This window comes from Sus scrofa, chromosome 10 (genome assembly GCF_000003025.6).
Source record: "Sus scrofa isolate TJ Tabasco breed Duroc chromosome 10, Sscrofa11.1, whole genome shotgun sequence".
Taxonomy (NCBI): Eukaryota; Metazoa; Chordata; class Mammalia; order Artiodactyla; family Suidae; genus Sus; species Sus scrofa.
Window position 1 is genome coordinate 33,385,333 of NC_010452.4, and position 12,222 is coordinate 33,397,554.

Here is a 12,222-nt window from a genome sequence, read left to right on the forward strand (position 1 = left end):
AAAAATAAAGTTGGGACAGTTTTGCCCTGTTTCCCTCTGAACCACTGGATAGTCATGCCTGTTACACTTGGGTGATAAAAATGTTGACAAACGAGTTCCTGTCGTGGCTCAGCAGAAATGAATCTGACTAGCATCCACGAGGATGCAGATTCAATCCCTGGCCTCATTCTTTGGGTTAAAGATCCAGTGTTGCCATGAGCTGTAGTGTAGGTCCCAGATGTGGCTTGGATCTGGTGTTGCCATGGCTGTGGCGTAGGCCAGTGGCTACAGCTCTAATTCGACCCCTAGCCTGGGAACCTCCACATACTGCAGATGTGGCCCTAAAAAGCAAAAAAAAAAAAAAAATTGTTGACAAACAAAAAATGTCTGGGTGGGGGGGCCCTATGTCCTGGCTTTTAGGGTCAAGGTTGGCCTGAGGCACCTGAGCAGGCCCCTGGGAGGAGCATGTCTTTAGCAGGAGGTGAGGGGGACCCCACTGCCCATGGATCTCTGGCCCCTGAATCCAGAAGGGAGGCCCTGCCATCGGATTTTGATACAGCCCCAAGCCTGGAGCTCTTGGAGACTCATTTCCGGCCCAGATGTGAGAGCTGGACCACTGGCATGTCCTCCTGGACCTCATCCCTGCTGGGAGGCATGTGCCAGGGGAGGGTGGGTATGAGGCCATGACTGGTAAGTGAGCACACCCCCATCTTTGAATCTCTGTCTTGTGGGGTGCCAAGAGCTGTGTGCTCGGTGCTGCCCCACCCCACTCTGCTTCCCAGGGCCCAGCCAGCTGGAACTTCCCACACTGAGAGACTTGGACAGGGTGGGCCACCAGCGGTTATCCAGCCAGGGACTTGGGCCATAGGTGGGGCCTTCAGAGTGCTCCCTTGTGGGAAAAGTCCTAATGCTGTGGCTTCAGTGACTTCACTTTTCCCTGACAACAGCAGTGCAGGAAACAGGCCAGTTCCCAGGCCCCAGCTATATAGTTCCCCATTCACCAAAGTTGCATCAGTAGTGACAGAGGGGACAGGAGGACTTGCTTAACTGCTGCAGGAGTGTGATCCCTCACAAGGCCTCTCTGTCCTTTTTTCTTTCTTTTTTTTTCTTTTTAGGGCCACACCTGAGGCATATAGAAGTTCTCAGGCCAGAGGTCAAATTGGAGCTGCAGCTACTGGCCTAAACCACAGCCACAGCAAAGCCAGATCAAGTCGCATATGTGCCCTACACCATGGCTTGTGGTAATGCAGGGTCCTTAAGCCACTGAGTGAGACCAGGGGTCAAACCTACATCCTCATGGTTACTAGTTGGGTTCTTCACCTGCTGAGCCACAAAGGGAACTCTAAGCCTTCTTCCCTTTTCTTTTTTTTCTTTTTTTTTGTCTTTTGTCTTTTTAGTGCTGCACCCATGGCATATGGAGGTTCCCAGCTAGGGGTCCAATTGGAGCTGCAGCTGCTGGCCTACACCACAGCCACAGCAAAGCAGGATCCAAGCCGAGTCTGCAACCTATACCACAGCTCACGGCAACACCAGATCCTTAACCCACTAAGCAAGGTCAGGGGCTGAATCCATGTCCTCATGGATCCTAGTGGGGTTTGTTAACCACTGAGCCACGATGGGAACTCCAAAGGCTTCTCCCCTTTTGAACACATCCAGCCCTTTCCCACCTGTGCAGCATTGCTCATTACAATAATCCCCATCAGGAGAAGCTTAGGCTCAGGGAAGTCATGAGACTTGCACAAGGTCACTCAGAAGAGTTAGTATCTGATCCAGGTCTCCTGAGTACCAGCCTGGGGCTCTGGCCACAGGACCATGATCCAGCCACTCATCCTGTCTCTTCCTCCACAAAAAAGCATGGAAGCTGGAGGCAGGAAGCTGAGTGGTGCCCTGCCTCAGCCAGAAGACAGGGCCCTTATCAGGAGTCTGGCTTCCATAACATTGCCAAGAGAAATGTACTGTAGACAGAGGGCTGGACCCATGAGCCTGGTTTCTGTTTTGTTTCTTTTATAGTTTTTTTTTTTTATTCTGTTGTTGTTGTTGTTTGTCTTTTTGCCTTTTTTAGGGCCGTGGCCTCAGCATATGGAGGTTCCCAGGCTAGGAGTCTATTGGAGCTGTAACCGCTGGCCTACACCACAGCCACAGCAACTCGGGATCCGAGTCAAGTCTGCGATCCACGTCATAGCTCATGGCAACACCGGATCTCCAACCCACTGAGCAAGGCCAGGGATCGAACCCACAACCCCATGGTTCCTAGTTGGATTCGTTAACCACTGTGCCACAAAAGGGGGAGGAACTCCCCTTTTATAGTTTTAAAGCCCCCAGGAAAATGGCATATTTTGTGGCAGCAGCACCCTGTATTGGGGACATCAGTGCAGCTTCCATCTGGGAGACAAAGGGGAGGGTTAACACTAAAATCATCCACAAGGAGTTCCTGTTGCCATGGCTCAGTGGGTTACAAACCCGACTAGGATCCATGAGGATGCAGATTCCATCCCTGGCCTCACTCAGTGGGTTAAAGGTCCAGTGTTGCCCTGAGCTATGGTGTAGGCTGCAGATGCAGCTCAGATCCTGTGTTGCTGTGGCACAGGCTGGCAGCTGTCCAATTCGAACCCTAGCCTGGAAACTTCCATATGTCACACGAACAGCACTAAAAAGACGAATAAATAAATAAATCATCCATGAGGATGCAGGAGGCCTGGGTCACGGGAACAGGGAGGAAGGGAGACCCCTGAGAACAGAGGGCCCACATGGACCTGAGGAAGAAGCAGGGCTGCTTTCTGCCCCCTGGAAGCATCACTCTGGGCAGCAAAAAGCAGCCCTTGGGTCACAGACACTACAACTACTTCATCCCATTGTTCAGCCCTGTCCCTTCCCTGGGCTGACACTTGGTGTCCAGGGGGGCTCAGCACAGTATTGTCGCCAGCAGCCAGGGCAGAGAGACAGGCTACTCTGCTGAGGTCTGGACCCCTGCTTAGCTTTCCCCTTTTCCTTTTTTCTTTTTAGGGCTGCCTCTGCAGCATATAGAAGTTCCCAGGCGAGGGGTTGAATTGGAGCTGTAGCCACCAGTCTATACCACAGCCACAGTAACTTGGGATCTGAGCCACATCTGCGACCTACACGACAGCTCACAGCAACACCATATCCCTAACCCACTGATCGAGTCCTTATAGATACTAGTCCGGTTCGTTTCTACTGAGCCACAACGGGAACTCCAGATCTCCCTTTTTCTTCTTGGCACTTCTTCTTCTCCCCTGGGTACACCCTCTCCCCAAAGGAGGGCAGTGGCCACACCATTCCCAATCCCAAGAATGTTCTTAGCCAATGCATTTTTCGGAAATGAAGCCAGAGGCTGTGTCTGATGATTCATGATTTTTAGACAGGCTGAATCAGAAGCTCTAAAAAGTTCTGCTGGGTTTAACTTCATCAGACTCCAGACCTCAATGATTTAAGTTGCATGCGGTTTGCTCTGCATGGAAGCTGACCCAGCCACAATGCGACATGGAAGGAGGAGACCTGACCTGCGCCGTGGATGGAAGAAATCTCCACCGTGACCAGGATAATGTGCCATGACTCTCAAGACACCAGCCTGGGCCCCACCTGCAAGCTTGGAAGGCTCTGCCTCTGACTCAGGCTTGGGGGCTTAACTTTGTCTCTCACAGACCCTGAGCTTGGTGCTTGGGGGGCTTGGCTGATGAGCTTGGCCCTGCTGGCTCTGTGGGGCCTATGGGCACACTCACCACCTTGGGCCTACCCTGTCTGGCAGGTTCACTGCCTATACCTTCCAGAAGACTATTTCAGAGCTTTTCTTCAGGATGAGCAAGGCCTGCCTATCCTTTCCCTGGCCCTCCACCAACCCTAAGGTGGGGACACAGCAAAGCCCTCGGCTGGGGGAGCCTGGCTTTGGAAGGATGCAGGCAGGAGAGAAAACCGAGGAAGCCCTGGACCAGAAGACCAGCGTTGACTCGCTAGGTGACCGAGGCCAGATCGTCTCTGACCTCCATGCAGAAATGGGGTGGAGAGCCTGTGTAAGCCAGCTTGTGATTCTAGGAAAACTCTTGGGGTGTTTTATTCCTCCTGCCCCCCTGCATGTTTGAGTTTGGGACATTTATGCCAGCACTCAAGGCCAGAAACAAAGGTCCTCTTTGTCAATCCGGGAAACTGGGGAGGGGGAGGGGAAAAGGAAGGGCAGCTCCTGGCAGTCCCGAGGTACGATCCAGAGTCCAAAGGGAACTAGACCTCTGCTGCAAGCCTTCCTGGAAGGCCCTCTGGCTTTTCCTTCACTTTGCCTCATCACCTGGACCGAAGCTGCAGGAACACAAAGTCAGCTCACAAGTAAAACACAAAACTTGCCTCCAGGATCTCTGGTAGCCTAGCTCCTGCTTCTCTCTAAAGTGCCACCAAAAAAACAATCACCGCCATCACCCCACTTGTTGAGATTCTAATTGAAATAAGTCCATGGCCTACTGAAAGGAGACTTAGTCTCTCTCTCTCTTTTTTTTGCTTTTTAAGGCTGGGGGTTGAATCAGAAATGCAGCTGCCAGCCTACACCACCGCCATGGAATGTGGTATCTGAGCCACATCTGGGACCTATACCACAGCTCATGGCGGCACAGGATCTTTAACCCACTTAGAAAGGCCAGGGATTGAATCCACATCCTCCTGGATATTAGTTGAGTTCATAACCCACTGAGCCACAATAGGAACTCCCAAGACTTGGTAATCTTTCTTTTTCGCTTTTTTTTTTTTTTTTTTCTTTTTAGGGCCACAACCAAGGTATATGGAAGTTCTCAGGCTAGGGGTTGAATTGGAGCTGCAGCTGCCAGCCACAGCAACACAGGATCCAAGCCGCGTCTGTAACCTATCACAACTCATGGTAATGCCAGATCCTTAACCCACTGAGAGAGGCCAGGGATTGACTCCACATCCTCATGGATTCTAGTTGGGTTTGTTAACCACTGAGCCACAAAGGGAACTCCCAAGACTTGGTATCTTTAAACGTCAAATGTTGAGCCTTCAATCTATAGACACTCTATAATCCTCTTTTGATTTAGGTCTTCTTTATCCCTAGGGGTCTTAGACATTTTTCCCTCCTAGGTATTTGATATATTTATATTGTAATATAGAAGAGCATTGTAAAATTTATTTTTCTCTTGTTGCTGGTATACAGCCACACAATTGATTTTTGTGTATTGACCTTTTATTCCATAACCTTGCTAATTAATGCTAATGCTTTTTTTACATTCTTTTGGATTTTCTGTGTATACTACCCTGTCATCTAAAAATGATGTTTCTGGAGTTCCCATCATGGCACAGTGGTTAACGAATCTGATTGGGAACCATGAGGTTGCGGGTTCAATCCCTGGCCTTGCTCAGTGGGTTAAGGGTCCGGCGTTGCCATGAGCTGCAGTGTAGGTTGCAGATGTGGCTTGGATCTCGCGTTGCTGTGGCTCTGGTATAGGCTGGCAGCTACAGCTCTGATTAGACCCCTAGCCTGGGAACCTCCATATGCCACAGGAGCGGCCCAAGAAATAGCAAAAAGACAAAAAAAAAAAAAAAAAAAAGATGTTTCTTTCTTTCCAATTTTTACAGCTTTTATTACTGGCCGTACTGTGCAGTCTGGCCATTTTTGCTTATTCTAAATTTACATATGTAAAGGAAAACATTTAGTATTTCACCATTAAGAATGATATTTGAGGAATTCCTATTGCAGCTCAGCAGGTTAAGAACCCGACTAGCAGGTATGGCCAAAAACAAACAAACAAAACCACCAAAACCCAAAAAAACCCCAATCCTTCTGTCTCTTGGTCATCCATTCTGGTACTGACACCTACTCTACCCCCCTCAAGTGAAAAAACTGGTCCAAAGACTGAATTTATTATGTCTTCTATGCCTTGTAGCAGATTTGTTTTATATTTTCCAGTTGTCCTCAGTAGGAGGGCTGGGCCAAAGTGCAAGAAGTGAAAGTCTATTTAATCTTCTGAACCTCAGTTTTCTTGAGATGGGGATCTAGATTTGTCCACTGGATTTGGCAACAAGTCACCAGTGGCCTTGACGTGAGCAACATTTGTGGAACAGTAGAGATGAAAGTCAGATTGAAATAGGTTAGGAGTGAATGGGGTGAGGGGTAGAAACAGCATTTCTAGCAATCTGGCTATGACAGAAAATAGAGAAATGATGTGGGAGATGAAGAGGGATATGAACAAAGAACTTCAAGAGTAAGAGATACCAGAGCCTGTCTGTATGCTGATGTGAATGCTTATGATGATGTAAATATTTGCCATACTCACAGCAGACGTATTTCAGACCCATGTGACAGGTAAATTGACAAGTTGGCTCTCCACGTCTGCGTCATAGTGGTGTTTTAATTAGCATGAGTCAAAGCCCATGTGTCCTGCCACTCCTGAAGTCTGGCTCTTACCAGCCTTTCTTTTCTTTTTTTCTTTTATGGCCACACCTGAGGTATATGGAAGTTCTCGGGGTAGGGAGTCAAATCAGAGCAGCAGCTGCCTATGCCACAGCCACAGTGACCTACTACACTATAGTTTGCAGCAATGCCAGATCCTTAACCCACTGAGTGAGGCCAGGGATCGAATCTGCATCCTCATGGATACTATGTGAGGTTCTTAACCTGCTGAGCCACAGCGGGAACTCCTTGGCCAGCCTTTCTTGCCATGACAGTCACTTCCATTTCTTCCTCTATTCACTGCTACGTCATCCTTGACCCTAGACTATGTTCCATCCCCTTCTGCCAATCTGATGCTCCTAACTGAGGTTCCTGTCATTAAAGTCACCAGTTTTCAGCCCCTTCCTTTTTTTTTTTTTTTTTTTTTTGGCATGGGGATGTTCCTGGGCCAGGGGTAGAACCTGTGCAACAGCAGCAACCCAAGTCACTGCAGTGACAACAGCAGATCCTTAATTTACTGTGCCAAAAGGAAACTCCCAGCCCCTTCTATAGGAAGCCACCAGAGCCATTCATAGTTATTATGTGTCATAATTAATTTTTCAGGGTGGGGGTTCTGAAGTACAAATTTAAACATGTCGCCTCTCACTTAGCAATGCCCTTCGGCTCCTTAATTTCCTCTGGCTGATGCCTACCTACCATGTCTCGCAATCTCGCCCCTCTCACCCTTGTTCCCTTTCCCCAGCCAGGTGCCATGTGTGCTAAGGATGACATGTTTGGGAAAGAGATGCTTGGGTTGGGAAAGGCGAGGGCCCTGGGTGTCAGAGCTTGTCTGGCCAGCCTGAAAAGCTGTTCTGAGGCGCCCCTGTGCCTGGGAAGGCTCTGTTTCTCTTGGATGAGAGCCCCTGGGGCAGCATTTGAGCCAGAACTCCAGTTCCAGGGAGACATAGGTAGGAGCAGACATCCTGCACTGGTGAGCCAGGGCTGAGCTGTGCCAGGGCCTTTGTTTCTAACTTGGGAGAGGCTTCAGTTTTCTTTTTTTCTAAGAACTGGGGATGTGCCACGTGGGCACCACAGCGGCCAGAATAAAAAAAAAAAAAAAAAAAAAAAAAGGCAATACCCAAGGTAAAAAAACTACTCCCTTAAGTCACAGGATTGTGGGATATGTGTGCGTGTGTGTGTGTGTGTGTGTGCGTCAAAATTTCCGTGTCCGTGTCCATGTGTATATATTTCATACCTGGGTAAGTGTGTGTCCCTTTGTGTGTCCTTGTCTGTGTTGTATGATGTGTCTTGTGTCCATGAATTAGTGATGCCTGCCTGTGCTGCATGCCTGTGTGTGTGTATACATCTGTATTCTGTGTCTGGGTGTATTTGATACATGTATGTGTGAGTTTCTCAGCCTATGTGCTGCATGTATTTAACTCCCAAATTCCAGCCTTCATCCCCTACAGCATTTCTCCTTCGATCTCCTTCAGCCGCTCCCTCTTGTGGTCACATCCTGAATCCGTGAGAAGGGCTCCACCTCAGAAGACGCAAATTCAGTATTTCAGGCTCCACCATGCCCTCCCTCCCTCCAGTTCTCTCACACTGACTCTTCCATCTTGTGGAGCCTCCAGCTTTTCACGGCTTCCATCTCCTTCACCCTTGACCTCCAGGTGTACCCCTTCAACAGCCCTCTCCTCAGCACCCTCCCTGCCCTACTTTCTCCCCGATTTACCCCACTGGGCTAATCCCTAACCATGTAGTGGATCCTCGCTGGAAAAACATCATACAGGTTTGTGGCTGAGTCTACATACAACTGGGGATTCTCTACCTGACACAAACTGCCCTCCCTCTCCTATTACAGCAATGGCATTTTCCAGGTGCACTCTTCCTCTCACCTGAAGGACTTTGATTGATCTCAATACAAATACCTTGCCTCCCAGCACCTCACAGACCAGCCCCCTGATGAGATCAGAGAGTGTGAACTTCCTCCATTTCCCCCCACCTCACCTCCAAACTTACCTGCAGCTGCAACCCATTCTCATCTCCTTTTCCTATAGCTTGGTGTTCTTCCTCACATGCAAGCCTAGACCCATCAAAAAAAACCTAATCTCAGTTCCCTTTTGTCAGTGCTCTTTTTTCTTTTTTCTTTTTTTTTTTTTTCTGGCCATGCCTGAACCAGGGATCAAACCTGAGCCACAGCAGTGACCATGCCAGATCCTTAACCCGCTGTGCCACCAGGAAATTCCCATCAGTACTCTTTTAATCAAAAGTGACAGAATCCCGGAGTTCCTGTCGTGGCTCAGCCGAAACGAATCTGATTAGCATCCATGAAGATGCAGGTTCAATCCCTGGCCTCACTGAGTGGGTTAAGGATCCGGCGTTGGCATGAGCCGTGGTGTAGGTTACAGATGTGGTTCGGATCAGGAGATGCAGTGGCTGTGGTGTAAGAGAGTGGCTACAGCTCTGATTTGACCCTTAGCCTGGAACCTCCATATACCTCGGGTGTGGCCCTAAAACAAACAAACAAACAAAAAAGTGACAGAATCCCAACCCAAACCAGCTTAAGGAGCCAAAACATACCCTTCACCAGCTCACACAACTAAGATGCCCAAAGTTGTATCCTCTTTAGGAACAGCAACATCCAGGAGCTCATGTGCTATCACCTGGATAATGGCATGATCCTGTGCCTCAGTTTCCTCATCCATAAAATGGGATATTAATAATCCCCACCGCAGTTTTTGTGAGGAAGAAAAACCATAGTAAACTCAGATAGCACCCTTGGGACTCTCATTTCTTTTTTTCTCTGTGCAATGGCTTCATTCTTTTCTCTGCAAGTTGATTTTCTTTCTTCCCCAGTCAGGTAGGGAAAGTGACCACCCACAACTCCTCGGCACATCAGGCCAGTAAGAAGTAGAATATTTTGACCCCAATTCTTTTTTTTTTTTTTTTTTTTGCTTTTTAGGGCCATGCCTGTAGCAGATGTTTCTGGGGTAGGGGTCGAATCAGAGTTGCAGCTGCCAGCCTACACCACAGCTCATGGCAAGGCCAAATCCTTAACACCCTAAGAGAGGTCAGGGATAGAACCCGCATCCTCATGGATACCAGTTGGGTTCTTAACCCGGTGAGCCACAATGGGAACTCCTTGACCCCAATTGTTAATACATGGAAGAGAGATTCCTATTGGCTGAGTTCAGGTCAGTGTCCACCACTGGGCCTGGTGGGAAGAAAAATACCTGGTAAAATGGAGCTGCAGTAGGCCCACACCTCCATAGCTGGAGGGGGAAAGGAGAAAGAACTGTGAGTCAGCCAGACATCTCAGAGGATGTCCACTGCAATTGGAGAGCAGGGAGCCCCAATCTGCTGTAAGACTAGGAGTGAGGTGGGGAATGAACCTGGAGCCTTGCCCTCAATGTAGATAAAAGTCAAGCATTCCAGATGTCTAGATTTAATCCTTATTCTATGCCTTAGAGTCCCTGGAGGTTGAAGGCAATTGGTGTAATAAGGAGATCAGAGATGTTATTTAAGAAAAGGACAACAATGGGAGCTCCCTGTGGGGGAAATAGAGTAAGATGCTGGGGCTTGTCCTGGCATGGGCCTGTGGATTACATCCGCATATCCCAGATCAAAGATAACTTCAGGGAAGCTTCTGGAAACTGCAAGTGCTAACAAGCCATGGTGTGGGGAAATGCGCTCTCCAACCCTGACCTCCCATCTGAGACCCATGCTTGTGGGACGAACACTTTCTGTGTAATTAAAGGCAGTGCTGGCCACAGGGGGAGAACTGGGGATTCAGTGGGGACACATGGACTTGATTTTTTTTTCTTTTTTAGGGCTGCATCCTCGGCATATGGAAGTTCCCAGGCTAGGGGTTGAGCTGCACCTGCTGGTCTACACCACAGCCACAGCAACACCAGATCTGAGCAGCATCTGTGACCTCCACCACAGCTCACAGCAATGCTACATCACAGCTCAGGGCAACACTGGATCCCTGACTCACTGAGCAAGGCCAGGGATCAAACCCACATCCTCATGGATACTAGTCAGATTTGTTTCCACTGTGCCACAGCAGGAACTCCCAGGACTCTAATTTTTTTACAAGCTGGGACTCATTCACTGTGAAATCTGATTAGGGCCCTTCAGTTCCTCTTTTCCACTTTCTTCTTTGTGTGAAGGGACTCTTCAGTGTCTCCCACCAGCCTCACAACCAGACATGCAGACAGGGTTGGCTATCCACCCCACTAGCTCCATCTCCTTTTACTTGCTGGATGATCTGCCATTGTGTTTGGATGCTCAGGAAAGTGTCCCTTCACAGCCCTAGGGATCACATGTGCATGTTTAGGCCACTCAAGGGAATTCCATCCCCCTTGCCAGTGATGTCTTCAACTTGACAAGGTGACAATGATGCCACCTTGGTCAACTTATCAGCTTAAGATGGAGGATATCTGGGAAAGGTTTTTGTCCCTGATAGAAATTAATCTGTGTAGAGACACTCCCCCCATTTTGGCTGCACCCACAGCATATGGAATTCCAGGGTCAGGGACTGAATCGGAGCCACAGCTTTGACCTATGCCACAACTGTGGCAATGCTGGATCTTTAACCCACTCTGCCAGGCATGGGATCAAACCTGAGCCTCAGCAGTGACCCAAGTTGCTACAGAGACAATGCTGGATCTTAACCCACTGCATCATAGGGAGAACTCTGAGAAACCCCTCTTTTGACTCTACAGCCAGGACCACATTGCTCTCTAAAGATAGCAGTCTTGCTCTTTGGAATTTACAAGAAAGCATATTTTGTTCAAAGTTGGAAAAGATGGCTTTCATTCAGATGGGTATACAAAAAAGATGAAGGCCCTCTGCATGAAGGCCCTGCTCTGGAGTAGGAAGTAGGAGTTAAAAAAGTGGAGGTTGAGCAATCCCACTCTTGGGCATATATCCGGACAAAACTCTACTTAAAAGAGACACATGCACCTGCATGTTCATTGCAGCACTATTCACAATAGCCAGGACATGGAAACAACCCAAATGTCCACCCACAGATTATTGGATTAGGAAGATGTGGTATATATACACAATGGAATACTACTCAGCCATAAAAAAGAATGACATAATGCCATTTGCAGCAACATGGATGGAACTAGTGACTCTCATACTGAGTGAAATGAGTCAGAAAGATAAAGACAAATACCTTATGATATCACTTATAACTAGAATCTAATATCCAGCACAAATGAACATCTCCACAGAAAAGAAAATCATGGACTTGGAAAATAGACTTGTGACTGCCTGACGGGAGAGGGAGGGAATGGGAAGGATCTGGAGCTTGGGGTTATCAGATACAACTTAGAATAGATTTACAAGGAGATCCTGCTGAGTAGCATTGAGAACTATGTTTAGATACTCATACTGCAACAGAACAAAGGGTGGGGAAAGAAATATATACATGTAAGGATAACTTGATCCCCTTGCTGTACAGTGGGAAAAAATAAATTAAAAAAATAAAAAATTAAAAAAAAGTGGAGGTTGAGTTAGAAGAACTCTGAGTCATGTCTTGCCATGAGCAGGTAGAATTATGCGATAATTTTTCTCTAGACTTTGCCTTGTTATCATGTTCGATAAAATGGGTCTAACCTAAGAGAAAGGGACAAACAGTTGCCCAATTTTAGCACCTAAATATTGACCTTGCCTTCTACTTCCTTTGCCCATCTTATTGGGGATCTCTCTCCCATACACCTCTCCTTTTTAAACTATCTGGACACCTGTTAGCCTAGTTTACAATGGCAGCTTTCCTGTGGTTGGCCTGCCCTCTGCTGGATTAAGGAGACGAATTGCAGAGACATGCACTTCTGGGAAGGGCCAGC